The 6,000-nt window shown below is 37.2% G+C and overlaps 1 protein-coding gene across 4 annotated transcripts in view; it reads right to left on the bottom strand.

Moving 5' to 3' along the window:
• Positions 1–6,000, bottom strand: part of VTI1A (vesicle transport through interaction with t-SNAREs 1A) — a 258,051-nt gene that overhangs the window by 189,137 nt on the left and 62,914 nt on the right. The gene's annotated exons all lie outside the window — the stretch shown is intronic.

Here is a 6,000-nt window from a genome sequence, read left to right on the forward strand (position 1 = left end):
CAAATATGTACTACTGAACAGATTTGACATTCCTTATTTGCTGCATTAATGATATAATCCCAAACCTACTGAGGTGATAGATAAGCCCTCTTTTTTATTGGAAATCCAGTTGAAAGGTGGTGAATACCAAAAGATAATATTTTAACAGAAATGGTCTTGCAACTCTATAAAGTAAGTGTTTCCTCATCTCTTCAAAACAAGTAGCTGGAAAGGGGTTTTTTTGGTAGCACTTAGAGGGCAGTACTCAATTAATGAAAATGCCCAATTTCCTTATTTTATGGTAAGTTCTCTATGTATTTAAAAATATAAGAAAATACCAAAATAATCTATATCCTACATTTGAAACAACGCATAGAAATGCAGAGGGCCAAGGAGCAGAGGGATCAGACTTTGAAAACCACTAGACAATGCTGGGTGAGTTACTGGATAAACTTTTCATGACCAAAAAGGTGCAAGGCCCATACTGCTGCTGAATCGAATCCTTCCCAGAGCTAAGGGAAACTGGGATGGTACAAGAATTTGAATTAATATGCAAAGGAGTATCTGAATAGAGAGAAAGAGTATTAAAGAGTTAGAATTGGGACAGTCAGAGCTGGGAAAGATGGTGAGAGAGAGGGCCAAGAGGGAGGGAGGAGGTGGCAATAGGGAGCAACTCAGTGACTGGACAAGCAAGGAACCAGCAGGAAATATTCAAACTGAAGGTGTAAAAATCCCTTCCCTGGTATCAACTGCATGGTAAAGCACTAAGGAATGGAAACAGTAGTTTGGTCTCTCCATGCCCTCTCAATGCTGCCTCTGACTGTTTTATTACAAAGCAGCAGCACAACCCAAACATGATTTCCCCCCCATGACTGTGTAGCTGGGATACTCCTGAGGCCTGACATCCCCAGAAACAAAAATCTCTCCCTATTTCTTCCTCCTCACCACTTTAAAGCCCAGACTATGAAGAAGGGCAGAGGGCTTAGAGATGTAGGAATGCAATATGCCACTTCAAAATGAATTTCTGAAACAATAAACAGATTTTAATAGAAATCAGCCAGAAAAGAAAAAAATTATATATGAAACATGAAATACTGCTGCTAGCAGAAGAAACAGGGATCATGAAAAAGCTCTTTCTGATGGTGACTGGAAACTGCATAAAAACTCATTTCACTATAGAAACTTTGGATTAAGATTTCAGTAGAAAGATGTTCTGGCATATCAAAGAAACACCTGAGGAGGAGATATTGGTATATGCTCCAGAACTCAAAAGCCCTCTTTCTCTAATGAAAGGTTTTACACACAGTATTCACATATACATGTATGAATAATTCATTAGAGATGAAATAGGTAGATATTAAGTGTAAATATCTAGGACAGGAATAGCCTCTTTTTATTTAAAGCAAGGGGCACTAGAAGCAAGGTCCTGATTTTCAAAACTTGGTTTCCATTTCCATACTCTTAGTTATTTGGAGCTCAAATGTAATCAGAATATGCACACACCTGAAGACAGAACAGAGGCATGAAGGTTCAAGAGATATTAACTAATTCAAGTAAATTACTAAGCATACAGAATTACAACATAGGAGAAACAGCAAACTTTCCACTAGTCTAATGCAGCCCTACATGTATCAACGTTAGGATTTGTTATTTTGTTAAATTAACATTGGATGTTAGAACCATTTAAAGTTTTTTTAAGCTGAGCAAAGACTTTTTAATTCAATTGTACCTGTAAAGTAAACTCCAGCTCTTGCAACCATAATGGAATGGAAACAGTTTAGTCAATATACTTATTTTAATTTTAATAGTTTCACACTTATTATGACAGTTCTGGTGTGCATCTCATTTATGACACCTGACCAGCACAACCATCCCATGAAATATGGTGGGAGAAGGTCCTTCAGGGCAGATGCCTGGGGATTAAGATTGATCCATCGGTAAAAGGGTGAGAAATCCAAATCTGTAACATGCTGCTGTGGACAATGTGCTTGTACATCAAATTCTATTACTCATATCTGGCAGGACACCTCCTGGAGTTAACTGTTAACAGTTCCCTTCTCAATCTAAAGTCATTGAACTTGAAGACTCCTGCCTTCAGAAGCACCTTATAAACATTTGTAAACATACTTTCACTGATCTGTTCACTGCACTTTCAGTGCTGCATCCAGATAAGACAATAATTAATATTATTTCATAAAGAAGCAAACACTCATCTTCATCTAGAGAGATTCCTATTTGCTGTCTAGCAAGTAGGCTGCCAGTGCTTTGAGGTGGATCTGACCACCTGCCTATAGGCCACCACAGCATTACATTATGCATTTATGGCTCAATCCAGAAAAGGAGGTTTGACTGTAGTTCATTGCAATAGGTAATTAACTTAAATTTGCTTGGATCCTTTCGTAACAAGAATTAGTCATGTCACACAAGGGTGGAAAATAAGCTGTTGTGTCTCTCACAGAGATATTTCTCCTTTAACTGTTGCAGAGTTACATATTGCTGAGATTACCAATGAGTAAGGAGGATTGAAAAAAAGAATTTTAAGCAACCTCAAGTTTCAGAATTATTTTCCGTATATGAAACAGGAGACTTTCTTCCTTGATTTCTGAGCTTCTAAAACACCATGTTGACATGCTACAAAAGGGGTATAGCCAAGACAAAATTTTAAAGATTAAGTACAAAGAGTAGATATATTTTCCACAAACTCTTCTAGTAGCACAGATATTTCGGAGCTGTTCAGAGCCACAGCATAATATCTAATAATCATCACTCATAGAGACAAGCTCAACACTTCTCAAATTACTGAAAGCCATAGAAATATCTAAGGGTAATGAAGGAAAAAAAGTAAATACTTGCAACATAGTTTTTCCCTGAAATCCTGGACAGCATTCAATGGTTGGATCTCTCTCTCTCTCTCTCTTACATTGTCCTGAGACAAGGTGAAACTACATTATATAAACACCACTTTTTTTTCCTGAAAAATATCTGGCACTTGAGAAGAACTTAGTGAAAACAACGCAACTGCAGAGCACAATGGTCCTCTGCAACAAGGTGTGTTCTTCTTCTCCTTAACAGTGTTTCACATTTCCATGCCAATTTTATCACTAAAGATGAACGAAGCATTTTAAACTATTCCTCATTCAAAATATCCCTGTCTGAGTAAACACAGCTAAGACTCAAAGAAGGGTATACCTTATTATGCTACATTCTGCAGACAAAATAAGGCAGTTCTAGAATTCCTTTCGATACTGTGCAAATCTGAGCATGGGGAACAGAATTAAGCCCCCTCAAAACCCGGAAGAATTTTGTGATTAATCAGGATTAATTTGGCGATCTCTCTTTTGGACTGAAACCAGCAATTTTCATGCATTCTTAAAACCTTTCTCATATTCTGAGGCTATAGGTCAGACAAAGTGGCCTGAAATTAAGAAAATTGGGTTGCAGACCTACAAATAATGTGTGGTGTTGGAAATGCCTACTTACAAGGCTGTAAACTAGTCTCTTTCTCACAAGCAAAGCAGTTTATAACATACCCAGAAAAATAACAACAAGAAATATTCTTTAAAACAGTGTCTTGAATTTAAAAAGCAGATGAGTGCAATTTGTAGTGTTATCAGCCATTATTAAAAACTTCCCCTACTTGGTACAAACAATGGAGGCCTTTGAGATTCAAACAGCTGATTGTTTCTCTTTATGTCTTGAGAGACTTCCATCGTGCTTTTGCCATAAAATTCAGGCAACTTAAAAGCAAATGCTCTGATTAACTCCCAGGTGTAACAAATCAGCTTCTCAAACACCTGTTAAGTTTGCAACATACCGCTACAAATGTTTAGAATAAAGTTCTTCTGCTTACAGCAGGCCTTGAGTACTCCAGAACTGGTTGCCAGATACTAAAGGCTTTGCATAGTCCTTCAGGAGATTTCTGCATAGATTTAAACATCCTCAGCATCAACAAATGACAGCAGACAAACTATGAAAGCCTGACAGTGCTGGATTGCCTTAGAGATGGTGACATGAGTGGCATCCTGTTCAGACACCACTGAAGCCATGAATCAATGACACCACTCAAAGAAAGAAGTCAGACCTTCCAACAGATCTCGGCTTGTATGAACAACTGCACATGAGATGAAAGGGCTTATCAATTTAGAGATGCAAACAGGAAAAAAGCTTCTAATTTATCATGGTAAGTTTTAGGAATTGTAATGTGAAATTGCATAAAATTAGTTATGTGATGTCAGATTAATCCCTAGATGATCACAGGGGCAGGTTAAAATAGTATATGTATTTTTGCTGATTAAGGTAATAAAAAAAGACCCAAATGTGACTTACTCCAGAAGTGAAAATCATCCAGCTTCATTACAGTATGCAACATACATATCCATAATTGCAAAAAGACACCACATAAATGAAGTAGAATAGATACTTAAGGGTTGTCACATCCACCTCACAGAATCACAGAATGGCTGTGGTGGGAAGGAACTTCTTGAGATCACTTTGTCCAACACTCTGCCCTAGGGTCATCCAGAGGCAATACTGTGCTCACCTGCATTTTGAGTATCTTCTGAGATGAAGAGTTGACAATCATACTGAGCTACCTATTTCACTGTTTGACCATTACCACAGTAAAAAATTATCATGTTCTGAAGGAATTTCACAGGTTATAATTTCTACCTCTTGTCCTGTGACTGGATATTACTGAGAGGAGTCTGGCTTCCTCTTCATTCCAACCCATCAGCTATTTGTACACACTGAAAAAGTCCTCCAGAGCCTTCTCTTCTCCACACTGAACACTATTTGCTTTCTCAGCCTCTCCTCACATGAAAGATGCTCCAGTCTCTTAATTCTGTTCATGGTCCTTTCCGGGACTCAATGCAGTAAGTCAATGCCTTTTTCGTACAGGGGAGCCCAGAACTAGAAACAGCACTACACAAGTGGCCTCACCAGTGCTGTGTAGAGAAGCTCTTTATGCAATAGAAGTAATAAAAAAGGCAAGACATGGTCTGAGGAGTCTGCTCAAAGAAGAACTGAAAATGTTTTGTTTTATTTTATTGGGAGACCTCAACACAGAGCAACCAAAAATAATTCCAAAATAAGTTCTTTTGTTGCACTGGATTAATCCAAATTCTCTTATACCTAGAATCATTGTGGTCCATGCCAGGATTAAAATAATTCATCAGTTTCTATAAAAATCTATGGAAAAAAATCTACATTACAATGAAGTCAGTATTTCCAAAGTCATCATCTCAAAATTATTTAATATTAATAAGTCATATAATATCACTCTACTCCTAGTCTTCACAGAGTTTTGGGAACAAGAATTATACACCTCTCTCTTTCACTCTGTGCATGACATAAAAAGTAGAGATGGACACAAAGATGGGGTGAATTAGTGACTCAATTCAATGCAGTTGCACCTGGTTTTGATACTGAAAGACACCGTTTCCATATAAATATACATTTGCACTCCAACCATATTTCTCAGAAATCACCATGGAGATATGCAACCAGAGTTAACATGATCATCATCTCCATGAAACAAATTCCACACGGAGTAAAAAAGGATATAAGATACCTCCTCCACAAAAGGATCAGTCTGAATTTTTATATACTGCTTCTTTGTGAAAGATCCAGGCTCAAGTAAAGCAGATCAGGAACCATTTTTGACAAATTTAAAATAGTCCTTCTAAAAACAAGTTATTGACCATTTATAGAAAATCTGCAGGAAAGCAAATTTAATTGCTATCATATGTCTGTCTATATAATGTGCCATCCTCTGGCACAAAAGAATTAATGCTCTCAGTCCCCTCTAAATTCTGCACTGTATGTTCCATACATCCCTTTCATTATTGTACACAGCACTAAGCACAGAATAATTAAAATGTAGGCACTTTAGTAATACCATTTATTTAGCATAGCCATGTTTAACTCTATAACTCAATTTACCTCTTATAGGGTTTGAATTCTAAAAAATATTCTGGATATGTATCAATTAATCGGGACTCTCTGCCAGAAAATTATTCATGG

The sequence above is a fragment of the Vidua macroura genome, chromosome 8 (assembly GCF_024509145.1).
Source record: "Vidua macroura isolate BioBank_ID:100142 chromosome 8, ASM2450914v1, whole genome shotgun sequence".
Classification (NCBI taxonomy): Eukaryota; Metazoa; Chordata; class Aves; order Passeriformes; family Viduidae; genus Vidua; species Vidua macroura.